This window comes from Anser anser, assembly GCF_964211835.1.
Source record: "Anser anser genome assembly, chromosome: 1".
NCBI classification, from domain to species: domain Eukaryota; kingdom Metazoa; phylum Chordata; class Aves; order Anseriformes; family Anatidae; genus Anser; species Anser anser.
Window position 1 is genome coordinate 31,241,887 of NC_139720.1, and position 18,153 is coordinate 31,260,039.

General features: G+C 39.8%; 1 protein-coding gene and 1 long non-coding RNA gene across 39 annotated transcripts in view; one reads left to right on the plus strand and one right to left on the minus strand.

The window, feature by feature from the left end:
* The window catches only part of NRCAM (neuronal cell adhesion molecule), a 151,487-nt gene that overhangs the window by 49,370 nt on the left and 83,964 nt on the right, over positions 1 to 18,153 (plus strand). For 2 of the 38 annotated variants that reach the window (XM_083831834.1, XM_083831812.1), the window contains exon 3: positions 9,267 to 9,442. The exons of the other annotated variants lie outside the window; for them this stretch is intronic. The gene's annotated coding sequence lies outside the window, so the exon portion shown is untranslated. The remainder of the gene's footprint in view (positions 1 to 9,266; positions 9,443 to 18,153) is intronic. 38 annotated transcript variants of the gene reach the window in all.
* On the minus strand, positions 4 to 8,860 carry LOC310897925. Its single transcript, XR_014582795.1, has 3 exons — positions 6,153 to 8,860; positions 5,469 to 5,604; positions 4 to 3,144 (listed from the first exon to the last, which is right to left on the minus strand). It is a non-coding gene; the product is annotated as an uncharacterized lncRNA (long non-coding RNA).

Genomic DNA, 18,153 nt, shown 5'->3' on the forward strand with positions numbered 1-18,153 from the left:
GATATTATTTCCCATGCTAAATATAGAGAAAAAATGCTACTGGCATTAAGTTTTTCTTTATTAAGTTTCTTCTTTCTATACCTTCTTTTAAGTACTATTGGGATAGTCATATAATGCATTCTGCATTTAGCTGCATTTCCACATTTGTTTAGGTTAACAGCTTGTGATTAATATAAACTTTACAATATCATCACAGCTTTTACCTGAATAGCTCAAATCAAATACACTAACTAGGAGAGCAGCTAAAAGTATTTCGTAGATTCATATAATTAAAGGAAGGCTTAATCATCTCTGATGATCCTTGCTGGAGAGGACAGGTGTCGGGACAAGTTAACTAATAAACAAATGAGTCTGAAAAACAGAATTGAGAAGGGACTTAAAATATTTCTGTACCAAAAGAGTTTTTTCTTCTATCATAGATCACAGATTTGGTGGCAGAGACATTCTGAACTCTTCAGTCTCATGGTTTAGATCCCAAGGTTAAAATGCCTGTTTTGGAAGTTTTGAAATAAGCTTTTTTTTTTTTTTTTTTTTAATTGCCCTCCAACCCCTCTATGCTCTTGTATTTCAATTGAATAACTTTCAGTATAAGAACAGAGATAGCCTTACTCAAAGTCAGAAGTAGCTGCTGAATAGTCATCTGTGTTTTAATATCTGAATCTTTTGAACAAAAAATCTGATTTTGGGGTCTTGAATACAGTATTGTATACAGTCTGCTAAAACAGACCTCTTCTCTTCTATAGTGTGTAGGCATGGATGGCTCCACAATGGTTTATCCCTCATTTATGTGTTCAAGCAGAAGGGACGTCTGGAAGTGTCAATAATAGGCTTAAAACAGAGAAGGGAGGAGATAGACACTGAAATGTTTTGACTTCTGAACTATATGCTGGTGGTGTTTCTGAAAGTAAAACTTAGTCCATCCTTTCCCTCTAACAAAGATATTTTAATCTTTCAGGGATCTCTTCTGAAACGGTTCTTGTGTTAGTCACTCAAGAGTTAAACGTAGCTTTGCATAACGAGGACTGTTACTGTAAGGTTTTGAAACTAGACTGCTCTGAAAAAAAGATAACCATTGAAGATTCTGAAAGGCTTTTTGGATGGTAACCAAGTTAAGGAAGCTCTAAGGTTCTTTGGCTTTCCTGCTAGCTGCTTTCACTCACCAGGATCCTGGCACCCTATCCCTGTGCCCTCATTGCCTCCGTAGCTCCAGTTCTTCTGTCAGGGAATGCCACCATACAATAGGCCCCCTGGGGCTACTTGGATGAGTGACAACCAGCCAGCTCCAAAGTGACAAGTGTTTGAATGTCTAATTGGGTCAGTGCACAGGTGCCTGCTTCTCATGAGGGAGATGTTCTAGCTTTTCTATGTGACTTTCTCTTGGTTCCCCTCAATTTTCCTACAATCGTAAAGCAAAGCTGTCAATACGTTCTTGAAAGAGAACAGGCAGTAGGAAAGAAGAAGGATGATTCCCTTCTAAACTGTTTTGATTAAAATACCATTACTGCTTGAGCACTGACTGGAGGGAAGGCAAAAAAATCCATTGAGGAGATGGATGTATGCTGATAGAAATATATGATGTAGTAGACTATAATAAAGTGGTTTGATTGGTGAAAACGAATACATTGTGTTTGTACATTGTCTGTATTTACACAGTTCTCATACTGGTTAGAGCTAGAGTCTTGTGCATCAGGGATGTATGGGAAAGAAAAAAAAATGGTTTAGCTATATTTGTACAGTGAGGCTATTCCTAAGTCTAATAAACAACTTGTCTTCATAGAATGCAATCAGATATAGGCAACTGATGTGCAAGGGAACTATTTCAACTTAGTGAAGGCATGGTCTGAGCAAAGAAGACAACTGACTCTAAGTCCATGTTACTCAGAAGTAGTTGCTCCCATTCCATCTCTTCCTCAAAGAAGTATAGAATACTTGGGCTTGGAAGGGATGCGTAGAGATAATCTAGTCCAACGCCACCTTTGCTGCACAGTCAACTAGAGCAGCTTGCTGTTTGGACAATTGGTTCAAATGTTTGACTGCCCTCAAAGTAGGAAAGAGCTTTCTTGTGTTCAGATGGAAGTTCATCTGTTTTAATTAGTACCCGTTGCCTCTTGTCCTGCCTCCGAGCACCACTGAGAAATGTTCTTTACCCCCACCCCCATCAGATATTTATGCATATGGTATAAATACATTATACAAGATATCTTCAAGCATCCTCTTCTTCAGGCTAGAGTCCCAGCTTTTTCAGTATCACCTCAGAGATCAGATGCTCCAATCCCTTAATTGTTTTTGTGGTTCTTCACTGGATTCGCTTCAGTATGCCTGCATCTCACTTGTACTGTGGAGCCCGTGAGTGGACACAGTACTCCAAATCTTTCACCAGTGCTGAGGAGAGGGGAAAGATGTCTTATTTTCACCTGCTGGCAACATTTTTTCTAATGCAACACAGGATACTGTTGGTCTTCTCTGCTTCAAGGGCACCTGCTGTCTCATGGTCAACCTAGACTCCACGAAGACCCCCAGGTGCTTCTCTGCCAAGCTGCTTTCCAGCTGGTCAGCCCCAGCCTGTGCTGCTGCCTGGGGTTGTTCTCGCCAGGTGGAGGACTTTGTATTTCCTTGTGTTGAACCTCATGAGCTACCTGTTGGGCTTTTGTTCAGCCTGTTGAAGTCCCTCTGCATGGCAGTGCAATCAGTCGGTGTATTACCTCTCCTCCTGGTCTTGTATCAACAGTGTACTTGCTAAAGGTGCTCTCTGCCCCATGGTACTGGTCAAAGTAACTTTAAACAAAGGTTTAAAAAAGCTTTAAAGCTTTAAACAAAGATGTTTAACAGTACTGGCCCCAGTATCAATCAAAGCTTTGTTGAACAAATACTGAGTATTTCTTTTACGATACATACATTCTTGCAAATTTGAGGTGATTCCTGTGGCAATCACGAGAACAACCAAATTCATAAATGAACACTCTACAACATTTTAAAAATAATTTTAATTGGGATGTGTCTTTGTTCTATTTTTGCTCCAAGAAGTTTTCTGAGCTTCCAGCTTCCTGCGAGAGAAGTAATGGTGAAGGATCTTGAGAATATATTTGAATGCAGAATTCTTGTTCTGTGCTGCATATGCATTCACTGAAATCCCACGAAGAGTGACTGTTAAACATAGAAAGCAGCAAACACAAATATTAAGACCTGGATTTACTACATTTCATTTCAGGTGCTTGGATACCTCAGATAAATTAACAGTATGGTTGTTTAATCAATGGGAATTGATCCAATTAAAGGAAGAAAAATTTTGTAGGCAACTTGAATTCTGACAATTGTCTCATCTGTCTACCTGTGTGTAGAGTTGGTGTGTAAGTGCAAAGAGCAGGGAAGGTAGCAGTATGTAGAAAGGAGGGGGAATAGGAAGTCAGTGAATCGCTGCATAAGGTTTTGTTTGTGGAACTTCAACCTATGTATTTTGCAGCTGCTTTCATCTGTTCTTCTTTCCAGTTTGCTTAGTCAAGTTAGAATATTACTGCTCCTTTGAAAATTGTTTCGCCCATTCCCACTGTTGGTGATCTATTTTACAATATACTATTGCTAGTATGAAGTGCCCAGCTTTAAGAGAAATGTTTTGTTGTTTTTGCTTCTTGATACTAAAAAAATAAAAGTAATGAAAAAAGCTAAAACTCTCAGTAAAGACATACAGGAACTCAACCTGTGAGTTACCATACAGGATCCTTTTATCAGGGTGAAGTATTTATACACATGATTAAAATAACTTTTCAGTTAGCTTTATTTATTTCCAAATGTTTTTCCTCTTGTAACAAAATGCATGATTACGGAATCTCAAAATGGTTGAGGTCATCTTGTCCAACCTCCTTGCTCAAGCATGGACACATAGAGCAGACTTCCCAGAACCATGTTCCAGATGCCTTTTGAGCATCTCCAAGGATTGGGATTCCACCACTACCACAGGCAAGCTTTTCCAGTGCTCAGTCACCCTCAGAGTCAAAAAGTGTTTCCTGATGTTCAATCAGAGCCACCTGTTTTTCAGGTTCTTTTGTGCCTGAATGATCTGTTAGCATGTCCAAATGATATCCAACCTTTGCTTTCCAGAGATCCATGACTGCACCTTTTCTGTCTTTCAATGCTAGCTCTTAGGAGTGCTCTAATTCTAAAATTTTATTTAAAAATATACTGTTGAGTGTACAAACTGGGAAAGAAAGCTACATATCAGATGCTCTTATTGAATGCTTGGACAAGCTCCAATAGTAGTAAAAAAAGCAAAAAACAGACAAACAAAAAAAACCCCTACACCTCACACCTTCATGAGCTTGGAAATATTTCACCCAAAATTTATTTATTTGCAACTTGGGAATTCCTTTCCGCATCATTAAGAGGAACATTTTAAACCATTTTAATTGTTGGTAAAGCCAGTGTTTTAAAATTGGTACAATCAAACATCTTCTGTTATAAGTATGTCAGCAGATATAACTAGAAGCCAAGATAAAGTACTGTCTTTAGCATAAATGCTGTTTTCTTTTTTCAGTTGAATTTTCTCCAGTGTCTAATGACACCCCCTGTAGCTGATCTTGTTTGGATTATAGAAGAGAAACTAGATTCCATCTTAGGGTTTCTCAGTAAATATGTTTTGCATATCCATTTTGTAAAGAAAAATGCAGGGGGAATAGGGTAGAGGTAATGAAAGGATAACCATTTTTACTGACCTGACAGAATAAAGCAAATGATTAAGTAGACCAGTATTTAAAATAAATGAATTTAAGTTCCAGCTGAATAATTTTTTTAAGTGTGTCCTTGCAACTTTTAAGTGGCAACTTGATTGAGGCTTAATAATGTGGTCAATAACATTTTTACAATTCCTCAGTGGAAGCTTAAGTGAAACTTATACAGGTGCTTTTACTTATCACAGCCACTCTGTCTGGCAAATATACATTATCTGATCTTTAAAGACTCTTCAGTCTATGCAATTAATAAAATCATAGGACAATTTAGGTTTTAAGGTCTTCTGGTGGGTTTGGCAGTCATCTAGTCCAACCTCTTGTGCAAAGCAAGGTAGACTTTGGAGTTGGTGCAGATTGTTCAGTGCTTAGTCCCATTTATTTTAGATACATCCAAAGGTGGAGATTCTGCAGCCTCCTTAGGCAACTTAGTCATGTGCTTAACTGCTCTCCTTGGAGAATTTTTTGTTCAAGTCTGATTGAACTTTTTCTCATTTCAACTTGTGAGTGCTGTTTCTTGGCCTGTTATAGTGCACCTTGAAAAAGTGTGCATTTTCTGCAACCTTGCTTTTGTAGTGGAAGACTGATTAGGTTCCTCCTTGGCCTTCTTTTTTTCCAGTTAAAACAAACTCAGTTTTCTGAGCATATCTTTGAACATCAAAGCAGCTGTCCACTGGACTCTTTAAGTTCCTCAGTGTTTTGCAATTGAGGGACCCAAAACCAGACACAGTTTTCAAGATGAATAAATACCTCATGAATTAGTAGAGCAGCTGCATACTTTTCTTCAATCTGCTGACTATGCTTTTTTGTTCCTGCTCCCTCCTCTTGCTGTGATTGGCACATGGATGTGTGAAACTCTGTCTTCTGTTGTGATTGGGACTTCATGCTGCACATATATATAAACATAAAAATGTTATATTATTTAGTTATTGAGCAAGGGCTGGTTGTTTAGTTTAGTACTACTACCTTGCATGAGGGGAAATAGTGGAAACTTAAGAGACTAGAGCAAAAGATGTAGGCTGAAACAAGAAATATGAAAGTAAAAATTAAATAGTTTAATACTGCTTATTAGCTTTAAATAGAAAGTGCAGAAGACATTTACATGAAATTTTAAAGGAGCATCTATTGTAGAAACAAATTTGGTAGACTACTATGGTGGTTTTACCCTGCTGGGGAGCTGAGCTCCATTGCAACTGCTCTCTAACTCCCGCTCCTCAAAGGAAAAGGGAGAGAAAAAAAAAAAAAAAAGATGGGAAGGGCTCAAGGGTTGAGATAAGTACACTGAGATCACTCAACAAGTATCATCACGGGCAAAAAAGACTCAGTATAGGGAGATTATTATATCTTATTGCCTATCGCTAGCAGACTAGAACAGTGAGAAATTAAACCAAACTAGAAACACCTTCCTCCCATCCACTCTCTTCCACTACCTACCCCCAAGCAGCGCAGGGGAACGGGGAATAGGGGCTGCGGTCAGTCCCTAACCCTTCGTCTCCGCCGCTCCTTCATGGTCCCTCTCTGCCCCTGCTCCACGTGGGGTCCCTCCCACGGGATGCCGTCCTTCCCGAAATGAGCCTGTGGGCAGGCTCTTCAGGTTCTCTTCAAGAACTGCTCCCACGTGGCTCCGTATCACGGGGTCCATCCCCCAGGAGCAAACTGCTCCAGCACGGGTCCCCCACGGGCGGCAGCTCCCCCCAGACCCCCTGCTCCTGCGTGGGCTCCTCTCCACGGGCTGCAGCTCCGGCCCGGGGCCTGCTCCTGCGGGGGCTCTCCATGGGCCGCGGCCTCCTCCAGGCCACCTCCACCTGCTCCACCGGGGGCTCCTCCACGGGCTGCAGCGTGGAGATCTGCTCCGTGTGGGACCCGTGGGCTGCAGGGGGACAGCCTGCTCCACCAGGGGCCTCTCCACAGGCCGCAGGGGAACTTGTGCTGTGTGCCTGGAGCACCTCCTGCCCTCCTGCTGCACTGACCTTGGGGGCTGCAGGGCTGGTTCTCTTATGTTTTCTCACTCCTCTCTCCCAGCTGTTGTTGCACTGCATTATTTTTTCTCCTTTCACCAATCTGCTCTCCCAGATGCACAAACAACATCTCTTATTGACTCGGCTCTGGGTAGTGGCAGATCCCTTTGGAGCTGGCTAAAACTGGCCCTTATCTAACATGGGGCAGCTGCTGGGCTCTGCACATAGAGGCCACCCCTACAGCCACCCTGGGTTAGTTTTTCCTGTAACGGAGATGGGAGTAAAATACATTAAAATTATTATTGAAATACAAGAATAAAAGCAAATCAAATTAACTCATAAATTTATAGTCTGTCTAGGCATAAATCCTAGAATTCCAGAGTTACATTAAGCATAACAAAAAGCAGTCACACCTAAAGGCAGGATTTGATGGTGCAGCCAAAGGCAAAAACAAGTGTGCAGACTTAATCTTTTTGTTATCATGCCTTGACCAGGTTTATATTCAACAGGACCTCTTATTTGTGAGGCTTAGAGTCCTGCAAAACATTCATCCACGTGCTTTTCTTTTTTGTCCATCAGCCGCAAGGCAGTGATGCTTTCACACCCTCTTCCCTGTTTTGATTCCTCTTTGATTTTAGGGCTTGGTATTGGGAATGTGCAAAAGTAACACCAGGGGAAGCCCTGACTTGATAGTTTATAAAAACACTAAGGTACTGTTAGGCAACATTGCAGTTACTTGTTTAAAATCTATTTGTTTATATATCTTCTTTGTTTAAAGTTTGTATTAGTAAATATTTTATGGAACATATTAACAAGAGAAAGGGTCTGACATAGTACTGAAGGAGACTGCAGAAAGAAAACTCTGAATACGTCTTTTTCCCTTGGTCTGTCACAGGGAAGGCTTGACAATGTACAATGTTGAATTTGTTATAGAGTGGTTTGTCAGTGCATAAGCTCATGCTCATATTTCCAGGAGAAAGAAGTAACAAAGAATCTGAAACAAAGGATGTAATTAATTCAGATTTCAGAAAAACTTGTGATACTGTACGACACAGAAGATGAGCTTACAAAATCAATTAGGAAAAGACCACTGGAATGGATTACAGCAGGATATAAAGGACAAAGGATAACAGCTCAATATGGAGAGGGATAAACTGTTTTCTAAGTCACTATTTTTTTATCACTATCTAAAATAATAAAAGAAGATTAAGTTTCTTGGTTTTATTACAGGTTTATAGAATAGTTAGTAAATGTAATGAACAGGCATTATTAGTGGATGAGCTGGAAAGATTTATGCATCAATAAAATGTAATGGATAATGAGTAAAGGCAGCAAATGTACATTTTAGTATCTGGAGGGCTTCAGCCTTTGTTGAAGTATGATGTCCTTTTGCAGAGCACTGCAGATAGCGCCTTAATTATCTGAATATTTTTTGCAACAGGAGTGTATTATGTCTAAATATCTACAAATATTTAGGTGGCTGACAGTGTAACACTGTTTTTTTTTTTTCTATTTATTTCAAGGAAATCACATTCTAAAAGCTTTAAAACTTCAGATTATTTTTGTGCTATTGGTTGAGCTGCATGTTGATCTCTGAAACAAGATGTTCATGTTATCATTGCTAAAATTTGTTAGTAGATGAAGAGGTATCTGGAATGTATGGATTTTTTTCTAAGAAGCTAGGGCTAACAAATCTAGATCTGTGCTTAACATAGAAAGAATAAAAGGCAAGTAGAGGCTTGTAACTCACTTCCCCCTTGTTTTTCTTCCTCCCCCAAAATCTCCTTGTTAGTTCCACTATATCAGAAGCAGGTAGTAACACCAGGGGAAGGCATAAAATGGACAGAAGATTATTGACTGCTGAAGTAATTATTCCTTTGAGTGAGGTTTAGTTTCTGACTTTGCTACAGTCTTAAAAATCCTGGACAATATTTTGTTGTACTATCCCCAGGGAAAACTAATAATAATAAAAAATAATATATATATATATATGTATATATATATATTGTTCCATTCACTAAGATCCAAATGTTTTACATTTCCTGAGCCTTAGCTGCTCCTTGGTAGAATGAGCCTTCTGAAATGTACAGAAATGTTGAGTAACAGCATTCGTATATTTATTCCTCATGCCCTGCACTTCTCCCAGCGTGATGCTGTATGTACATCACCCAGAATTAATTTCTTGCCTATGCCTACTGTCTTCATAGGAGGAAGAGGAGGCTGGTGCCTTATCTCAGGACAGTTGTCCATGGGGCTCTTCTCTTCCGCCATTAAGCAATCTGGCCTATTTGCAATCAAGAGGCGCAGGAGGCTCGGAAGAAAAGCAGCTTTAGTATCTCTTGCTCCTTTTGGCAACCTGAAGGAGCACTGTTGGGGTGCCCTGAACTGCTTTTCCCCTGCCTTTTTCCCTCCAGATGACTCCACATGTGCCTCTGCAAGCAAGTCAGGCCCAACTTCTAACAGTTTAGTTTCACTAGGGTTCTCACAACTTAGTCTACTTTCTAAAATATGATATGCCCACGTGGTGAAATATGTCTTGTTCACAGCAAAATGATGTAAAAAACCTTTGGCATCTGTCCCGTTTTTTCAGGCATAAAGTTCATTAAGAAAAATCTCTGTTAGACTCGTCTTGCATGGAAATCCGAACCATCTACACTGAACACATTACCACTTCTTGTTTATCTGAAACCTACAGATCTACATACCATGCCAGAACTCATTTGCAGAGTAGCATGGGTCAACTTTAATAGAGTCATGGCTTCTAAGGTAAATGATACTTTTTTTTCAGGCTGTGATTTAAGACCCCTTGATTTCTGTTCCCCTTCTTTATCCTACAAATGTACATATATTTCAGCATTGTAAAAAACTGATGGAGAATTCAGAGACAAAGATCTGGGGAATACAGAGGCATAGATTGGAGCTTCTAAAGTATTTTCCATTTCCATTGTTTCTCCTAAATTATTTACCATATTTGTAGATCTTTTAATGTCTGCTACTCGCCTGCTGCTCTATTTTTTTCTGTGCTTTTCTAGCTGTTGTGTTGCTAGGACATACCCAAGTAGCTACAAAGGTTACAAAGCATTCAATGGAAGAAGCTTCTCAGTGAAGTGGGAAAGCAGTAAAATAATAAATCACATGAAGATTCTGAAATATAAAATTTGAAGCAATATCTTTGTGTTTGTAAAAGTATGAGTTTGTTTGCAAAAAGCTTGTCTTTGATTAAAAATGAAATAACAGTTAGCCCTTTGTGTTCCAACACCCTGAATTGAGTATCTGGTGTTTACAAATCTTGATTTTTCTGAATTGGCAATCTAAAAAGTATTTACTAGAATATTCCAAAAAATGTGTCAAGTGTGATTAACAGTCTGTATTCTAACATGAACTTTTTTTTTGTAGAGTTGTTTCTGAACTTCAGAAAATAAATTATTCATACCACCATAGGCACTGCTACAATTCTGTATTATTTCAATTCACACAGATAATAGATTTTCCTGAATTGCATGAAGTGCATAGTTTACAGTATTATGCAATAACGTCAGCACTTTTAGGGTAGTTGCTACAACTATTTGGCATTTTCTTTGAAAAGAAAGTGCGCAGTTTGGCTTTGTATTTCCTGCCTTGCAAGAATTTTGAGTCCTTTTACTTTATTATGGAAAACTAGTCATTTTGAGAAGTTACAGAAATGAGAATCTAAAATTCTTTCAGGTAATAAAAAGCTAGTTACTAAACTAGTAACTAGTTATAACTTAGTAACATATATATATATATATGTTATTAACTGGATGCTCCTCTCCACTGTATTTCTTATGTTGTCATCATTTGAACCTTGACAACTTGGTGGTAAGCAGTCAATTTAGAGAACCTGCCAAGAATGAAAGAACTATGTAATAAAGGTTAAATAAGGTAGATATTTGAATTGTGTAAGAAACACATTTTCAAATACGAAACATTTTCAAATTTGAGTTGCAGTGCTTATGTAGCTAGGTCCACAATTTATATGACTTAACATCTCACTTCTCAAAAGCATTGCTCAGACATAACTTCAGACTGCATTCAGTGAGAACTGCCACCTCCTGTATAGGTCTGCGTTTATCTTGGTGAGCCTCGTCCAGACAAAATTTGATTCTATGGCTGGAGGCCAGCAGAGCAGCTCTGCCCTCCCCACTGACCGTGGAAAGATGTGTAGGGCTTAGAGGCTGTTTGTTCCTTCCGTCGGGAGTCTCTCAGGGCTGGTCTGCAACTTGAAAGTTTTGTTAGCAATTTAATAGGCAATTAAATTCTCAGGAAGTACTTCAAAGGAAAAATGGGTGTTTGGCTGGCAGGAATGGATGTTTTCCAGCCAGAGAAAAGAGAGGAAAAATGTTGCAAGGATGATTTAAGCCCTGTAGGTATTTTTTCAAATAACCTGCCATCAGCTGTTGTATTTTCCTACTTTTGTTCAGGAAGTTTGTTCAGGCAAGTTTCTCCAGTCCTCTAACTGAAATAGTAGCGCTAAGGCCACACAGCTTTTGAAGGAATTGAAGCTTCTTCACATCTAGAAAAGCAGACTGCAGAAGGACAGTGTGTGTCTGCCAGTTAATGTCCTTCGAGCACTTGTAAAACTGCAGTAGAGCTGTATCATGGATGGTGATACGGAATAACGTAGAACAACTATTCTTCCAAACCACTGACGTACTTAAAGGGTGGCATTAGATGCACAGTATTTCCTATTGAAAGAGTAAATATAGTATCTCGGTGTCTTTGGGAGTTCACACCGTTTCTTTTGTTCTTTGGATGAGTATGATCAGAGGGCTGGAGCACCTCTCCTATGGGGACAGGCTGAGGGAGTCGGGGTTGTTCAGCCTGGAGAAGAGAAGGCTTCAGGGAGACCTTACAGAGGCCTTCCAGTGCCTAAAGGGGGCCTGCAGGAAAGCTGGGGAGGGACTCTATGTCAGTGAGTGTAGTGATAGGACAAGGAGTAATGGATGTAAACTGAAAAAGGGTAGATTTAGGTTAGATATGAGGAAGAAATTCTTCACTCTGAGGGTGGTGAGGCACCAGAACACCCAGACAACCTGTGGATGCCCTATCCCTGGAGGTGTTCAAGGCCAGGCTGGATGGGGCTTTGGGCAACCCAGTCTGGTGGAAGGTATCCCTACCCATGGCAGGGGGTTGGAGCTGGGTGGTCTTTAAGGTCCCTTCCAACCCAAACCATTCTGTGATTCTATGCAAATGCTTGCAATAACAATGAGATGGTTGAAGAATGTTGGAAAGTATAAGTTCTAGATGCACCACATCAGATCCTTGGTTAGTGAAATGTTCGTGAATTCTGTTAATATATAAAAAATGCTGGAAAGAAACAAAATATTCCTGCAGCCTGCAGATGTTAAAAGTGGAGGTGGGATTCTAAGGGAGCCGTAAAATTATTTTTCTAAGTTAATAACTGAACCTTGTTTCTTTCTTTACACAGTTCCCCCAAAACAATATCTAATGTGAAATACAGTTGTGATTCTCAGCATTTTCATAGATTATGCTGCTATCAGTTTTTAACTTAAAAGCTAAGCTTTTTAAGCTGTAAAATCAGTTTGCTCACTACAAGAGTTTGCTTTGTTTAGTCAGTTGAAAATTAACACAAGTTTAGAAAGCTGATTGGGTGTTTTGTTTGACTCATTTTTTGGCACTGCTACTGAAAAGTGGTTAGTAACTCATGCTTAAACTGTAAAGAAACTAGATCCACACCTATTATTTCCAAAACCCAAGTTGTCCTTTCATGGTGTTTTACACTTGCTCACTGGTTTCCCATAAGTAAGCTATGAAAAAGATTTTAAAAGCTTGATGCAAAAATCATGCTGGTAGCCTATGTGAGGTTGCTGGAGCACAGGTAAGTAGGAAATAAAACTGGGAAGGGTTTAGCCTATATATTCTATAAAATATATTTTATATGTTCTATAGAAACAATCATACTAAAGGTTTACCACAAACAACTGTGCTATACTGACTTAAACAGCCATCACCATCCTTGCCTTTTCCCAGCATTACTGCAACATTTAGATAATGCATCTTGAAACTGAAATGAGATCTATTTGTTAATTTAAAGCCTTATCTCTTGTGGAACTGGAAGGGCTGGTGGAGTGGGAGAGAATTCTATGTAATTGCATTTTGGTATGAGAGCCCTCCTGTAGTATATAAAAAGGGGATAACCACAACAAAAGCTTCCTTAAACCTCTGAATTTTTATTGTGCTATATCAAAGTGAATAAAGGTATTTTTTGTTTTGTAACTGTTTTACTTGAAAGACCCAAGATGAATGCTGAATTTTATTCTTTCTCACAAACATGCTGTAGCAGGATGTACTGTTTGCTGAATAGGGCTGAGCTGAGCATCAGCAGTAGCTTCCAGAAGGCATCAAGTAGTGCATCAGAGTATGGGCCTGCTATTCCAGGGAAGCCCTACACAAGGGGATATCTAGATTTTGGAAGATACTATCCTGTTGTTATTTACGGTTTATAATCTATAGATGCAGTTACTTGGGTTTCCTTGATTGCTTAATGGCCCAGCTTCAGGAGAGATATAAATTCCTTAGAGTCTTGTGATTATGGCCCTTTACTAGCTTAAACCTGGACAGAAAAAAAGCCTGGAATATAGGTTTCCTCTTACTTCATCATTGCATTGCTTGCAAGTACAACTACCTAAAAGGAAGTTGTGGGGAGTTGGGGTTGGCCTCTTCTTGCAGATAAGTAGTGATAGGACTAGAGGGAATGGCCTCAAGTTGTGCCAGGGGAGGTTTAGGTTAGAAATGAGGAGACATTTCTTCTCAGAAAGAGCAGTCAGGCATTGGAACGGGTTGCCCAGGGAGGTGGTGGAGTCACCGTCCCTGGGGGTGTTCAAGGAAAGGCTGGACATGGTGCTTAGGGACATGGTTTAATGGGTGACATTGGTGATAGGGGGATGGTTGAACCAGATGATCATGGAGGTCTTTTCCAACGCTAATGATTCTATATACTACTGTGTACAGTGTTGCAACTTCCTTCTTCCATGCTCAGTCATACCATGGTCTCATACTGTACAAGAGGTTTTCAGCTCTGGTTTCTGGTTTCATGCTGATATAGCTGTACTTAAAAGTCCCAGGAGAAAGAACTATTATTTTTTTCCCCAGTAGTTTCTGTTGGTTGTGCTAGGTATTTCCTCACTGAGACTGTTGTGAGTACTGTGCACAAACATCTGCCTCTTTCGTGTTCATTGTAATGGGAGACGTAGATGCCCAGACCAACTATGCGAACGTCCTTAACTGTGCATACGTCCTTAACTGTGTTCAGTGCTGGGAAACCTGTGTCAGTTGTTTCTCGTTTTAGTCCTAAGTGTTCAAGTAGGATCCTGTGACTTGTGTATACAGTATTTGAAATGCTGAGCTTGTTTATCATCACATTTGTCATTGAATATCCCCAGATTTGCGTAGCTTTCAGCTGGTAGAATGACTTAACCGTTCAAAAACAATGTTTTCTTCCCTCAGAGAGTGTAAGTAATCAAATGCTACAAACACTGAGTTGCAGATTGTGACAACAATCATAGCAACCTCAGTGGAGGACTCCTCTGTGGGCTGTCGACCTTGCATTTAGGGCTGCAGGGCACCTTCAGGAAGGGATATCGCACAGAGAAGTGAGCATAGGAGAGAAGAGTTACAAAGAACACAGACTTAGGACACAACCAGACTGTAAGGTTGATATAGGTGTGGTGTGTGCATTCGTACCTTGACAAATGGCAGCGTTTATCTCTGTTACTCATGTGGCTGCCCTACTTGCCTGTTCAGCCCAGCAGCTGCCTGTGAGGTGCCCTGTGTGTGACGGTCTCTTCCCAGGGGTGGGTGAGACAGGGTGTGCACGGCACCTTTGCTAGCAGGTACTCTCTTGCACCCTGCTCTCTTCTCGCAGAAGTCAGGAAAATGGGTTGCTCTCCTGAGCTTAAAGCACATCAGTATGGTGTGACCTCCGTTTTGTTCCCCGGAGGCACTCGCTCTGCTGCAGCGGGGTCTGCAGCTCTTTGATTCTTGTACCCAGTAGTTCCCTTATTTGATTTGAGAAGCATGTTTGGGTGTGATCCCCTCTAATTGAACTCAGCAGCAGAATTGCTGTTGTCCTTACTTTAGTTAGGATATCGTCCGTTATTATGGACTGTCTGTGGTGAGATTGCATTCTCATCACGCCATTGCATTCTGGTGGGTGTATGAAAACTGATGGAATAAGCTTTACATGATTTAATATACTTCCTTAGTTGATTTTGTCAAGCTCATTGTATCTGTGCTAGTCTATGTAAGAGGAAGACCCACAAAGACCCAAGCAAAGATGCCTATGCTTTATTCAACTATATTTATTTGAAAGGTGAGTGGCTATGGCAGGACAGGAGAAACCTTCTGTGATGCCTCACATAGCAAACACACCTGGCCCTTACTTGGAGTTTGTCACTAAACAGCAGTTACAACACCATTGCTTTTTCAGGTACAACAATTCTTTGCCATTCATTCACATTGGGAAATGACTGAAGGAGCGCACCATGCTGTGTTGGTGTAACTGTTGCTTTATAACATGGTGACTTCTCAACTAATCATGTAGCAGATGGGTGTAGGGAAGTGCTTCAAACAGCTGAGCCAGCAGATCTTACTGCCGATCAGCCTGCCTGCCTTTCTCCCTGCCGGTGGGTGCTGCCGTCCTGTGAGAGCCATCTAAATTGCTCATTTGATCATTTATCTGCCTAAGTCTTGACAAGTCCTTTATTGAGCTGCCTGGAAGAAGACTTTTGTCTGTAACCTTACACTACCCGTAGTTTGCCAGTGTTGAGGTTAAATTTAATTTGGCACAAACCTGCAGTGGTGGACCAGAAGCCAATATAAGTTGCTGAAGAGTTGGGGATAATGGCTCTGGTTTTGTCATGTGGATTTGGGGAACACAAGCTAGCATTATAAGTCTAAGGATGGAAAACTAAAAGGTTTGGCACCAAACTTAAATGGCAGTTGTAAGAAGAGCAACATCAGTTTTAAGTAGAGCTGACCTAAAATCTCATTGACCTTATAGATTGATGAGTAGAGTACTACATTGGTCTGTATGGGCACTGTCACCAGAGGGAAAGAAATGCTTATAGCATCACTTTGCATTCATTTGGGATCCCTATAAGAATGGTAGAATGTAGCAGGGGATTTCAGACTTCTAATTAAACACCAGGGATTGCATACCCTTTTTGTTGCAAGAGATGAAATCTAAAATTTGTAGTATGAAGATCGTCCAAAAAAAAAAAAATTATACTTTTTTTTTCCAACCCATTTAAGCCCTTTGTGAAATAGACAAACTATTATATTTGGAAAGGCACCAGCACTTTCAGGCTTTTATTAAATGATTAATCTCTACAATTTGTGGATTCTGAAGCAGAAACGTTGTTACATAATGCATAATGAAGAATATGTCATCTCACATTTGTTCCCCAGAGGCTTTTGTTTTGGGATTCATGAAGTCTCGTGGATCTTCTAAAAATTAGCAGATGTGAGCACTGTAATGGCTCAGTAATGTCATCTGTCTGGTGTCAGGAGCCCTGTTTTGCGGTAGCTTAAGTGTCTTTTGATACGTGCCGAGGTCTGGTAATGTTTTAAAGCTCTCTGGCTTTACTAAAGAGTAAATGGCTGAGTATCAGCAGTTTCTAAAGCCTTTTAATACTGCTGAAAGAACAGATAATGACAGTGTACAGTGCTAGAACAAGAAAACAAAGACTGGATATACAAATATTGATGGCCACTTAGTTGCTAAAATAATTGCAGTTCATGTGGTTTTGGCTTTTACAAGTTTGTAGTTCCTTTTTGGTGAATTTCTATGAAGTGTTATTCAGGAAACACATTTCTGCAAGAAAACTGTCAAATGTTTAGCCACAGAAAGTGAAAACAGTTCTTTGAAAGGTGTCACCCAGTCATCTGTCAGTGTATTCATTAGGTTTTGAAATGCCACCAAAACAGCCATGAATTAACAAGGAAAAAGTATTTTGAAAGAAGATACATCCTTCTCATGTTAAAAATTATACTAGGGTTTTTACACTGACTTTATACAGAGAATTTATACTGACATAAACTAGTGGCAAAATGCGAGAAGAAATTAAATATGCTGCCTGGCAAAATATAATAAAAATGGGTTCTGCGGATTATTCAGAAATTCTTTTATCCCCACTTGTTATATAATTTCCTTTAAAGCAAGTCGTGAGAGGCTGGAAGAGGGATGGACAAGCTCTCTGGGAACTAGAAAGGTCCTTTTGTGTCTGCCTACCACAGCACTTAATCTCAGTCAAGTGGCAAATGGAAAGACTCTACCTACTCTCACTACCAAAGGAGTGCATTCACCTCTGTTCATAAAGTGCACTTTCTTTCATCAAGAAAGGTTAATATCTTTTTCACTGAATTCTGTATGAAATAAAAGCATGTGTAAAGAATTTAATCATGAATTTCTGAGCACAGCGTCTTTAAAATTACAACTGGGTTAGTAGAGCATTTCCTGCAAAAAATCTGGTGTCTATCAACATCTTTCTATAATTGTTAGTAACACTACTGTTAGTTGTTTCACATTTAGAGTAGCTCACTACCTTTAGAGTACACAAAAAAGCTTATTTATTGCCTTCTGTTAAAGCTGCTTGATGCTGACAGCCTTAGATACTGCTTTTTGTTTGTGAGAAAGAGCTAAGCCTCTTTCCACTCAAAATATCTGACCACTCAAAAAAAAAAAAAAAGAAAAAAAAAAGGAAAGTATTCCTGCAAATTTTCAAATCGATTGAAGACAGCACTATGCTGAAAGGGAGGAAGAAGCTTTGACAGAGGTTGTTAAGTGTCACTACCTAGAAAGTGGCCCTGGCAGAAACCAAGGAAGTCAGCTTCTAAGTCAGGGTGCTGCACAAAAAGGCTATAAAGGCACAAAAGCAGCTTCGGATTTACTTTTGAAATAATGTCACTTCAGATGCTTATATATAAATGAAATACTTTTTTTAAAAAAATCTTTTTTTTTTGGAATAACCTACACACCAAGATGCCTCCTGGGCAGTGTTCATGCCAAAAGCAACATTTCTCTTATTCTGCTGCATTGACAATGCTTTTAGAAGTTTCTTTGGCTCTGCTCTGAAGTTGTTTTTCTTGGCGTTGAAGAGTATTCTTCACCAGTGCTTCAGTGGGGAGAAACAGAGTCAACTTTGAGTGATGGGGATACTTCAGTAAGGCCCAGCTTGGTTCCACGAAGGCTTAGGCTGAGGCTATAGTTTCACATGATGTTTCACTTCGTATAATTTCAGGTTGTCATTCAAAAGATGACATCCAAAAGAAGATGTCACCCAAAAAGGTAGACCTTTTTGGGTGATCTCTGTCAGGTCAGAACCGGATTTTTTCTTACCTAGGTTTCTCTTCTCTTGGGTCAACAAACTTGAGGATGCTACAATTCCTAAGTCAAATGTAAGGAGAGAGGGCAGGAAGTTGCAGTGAGGCACCGA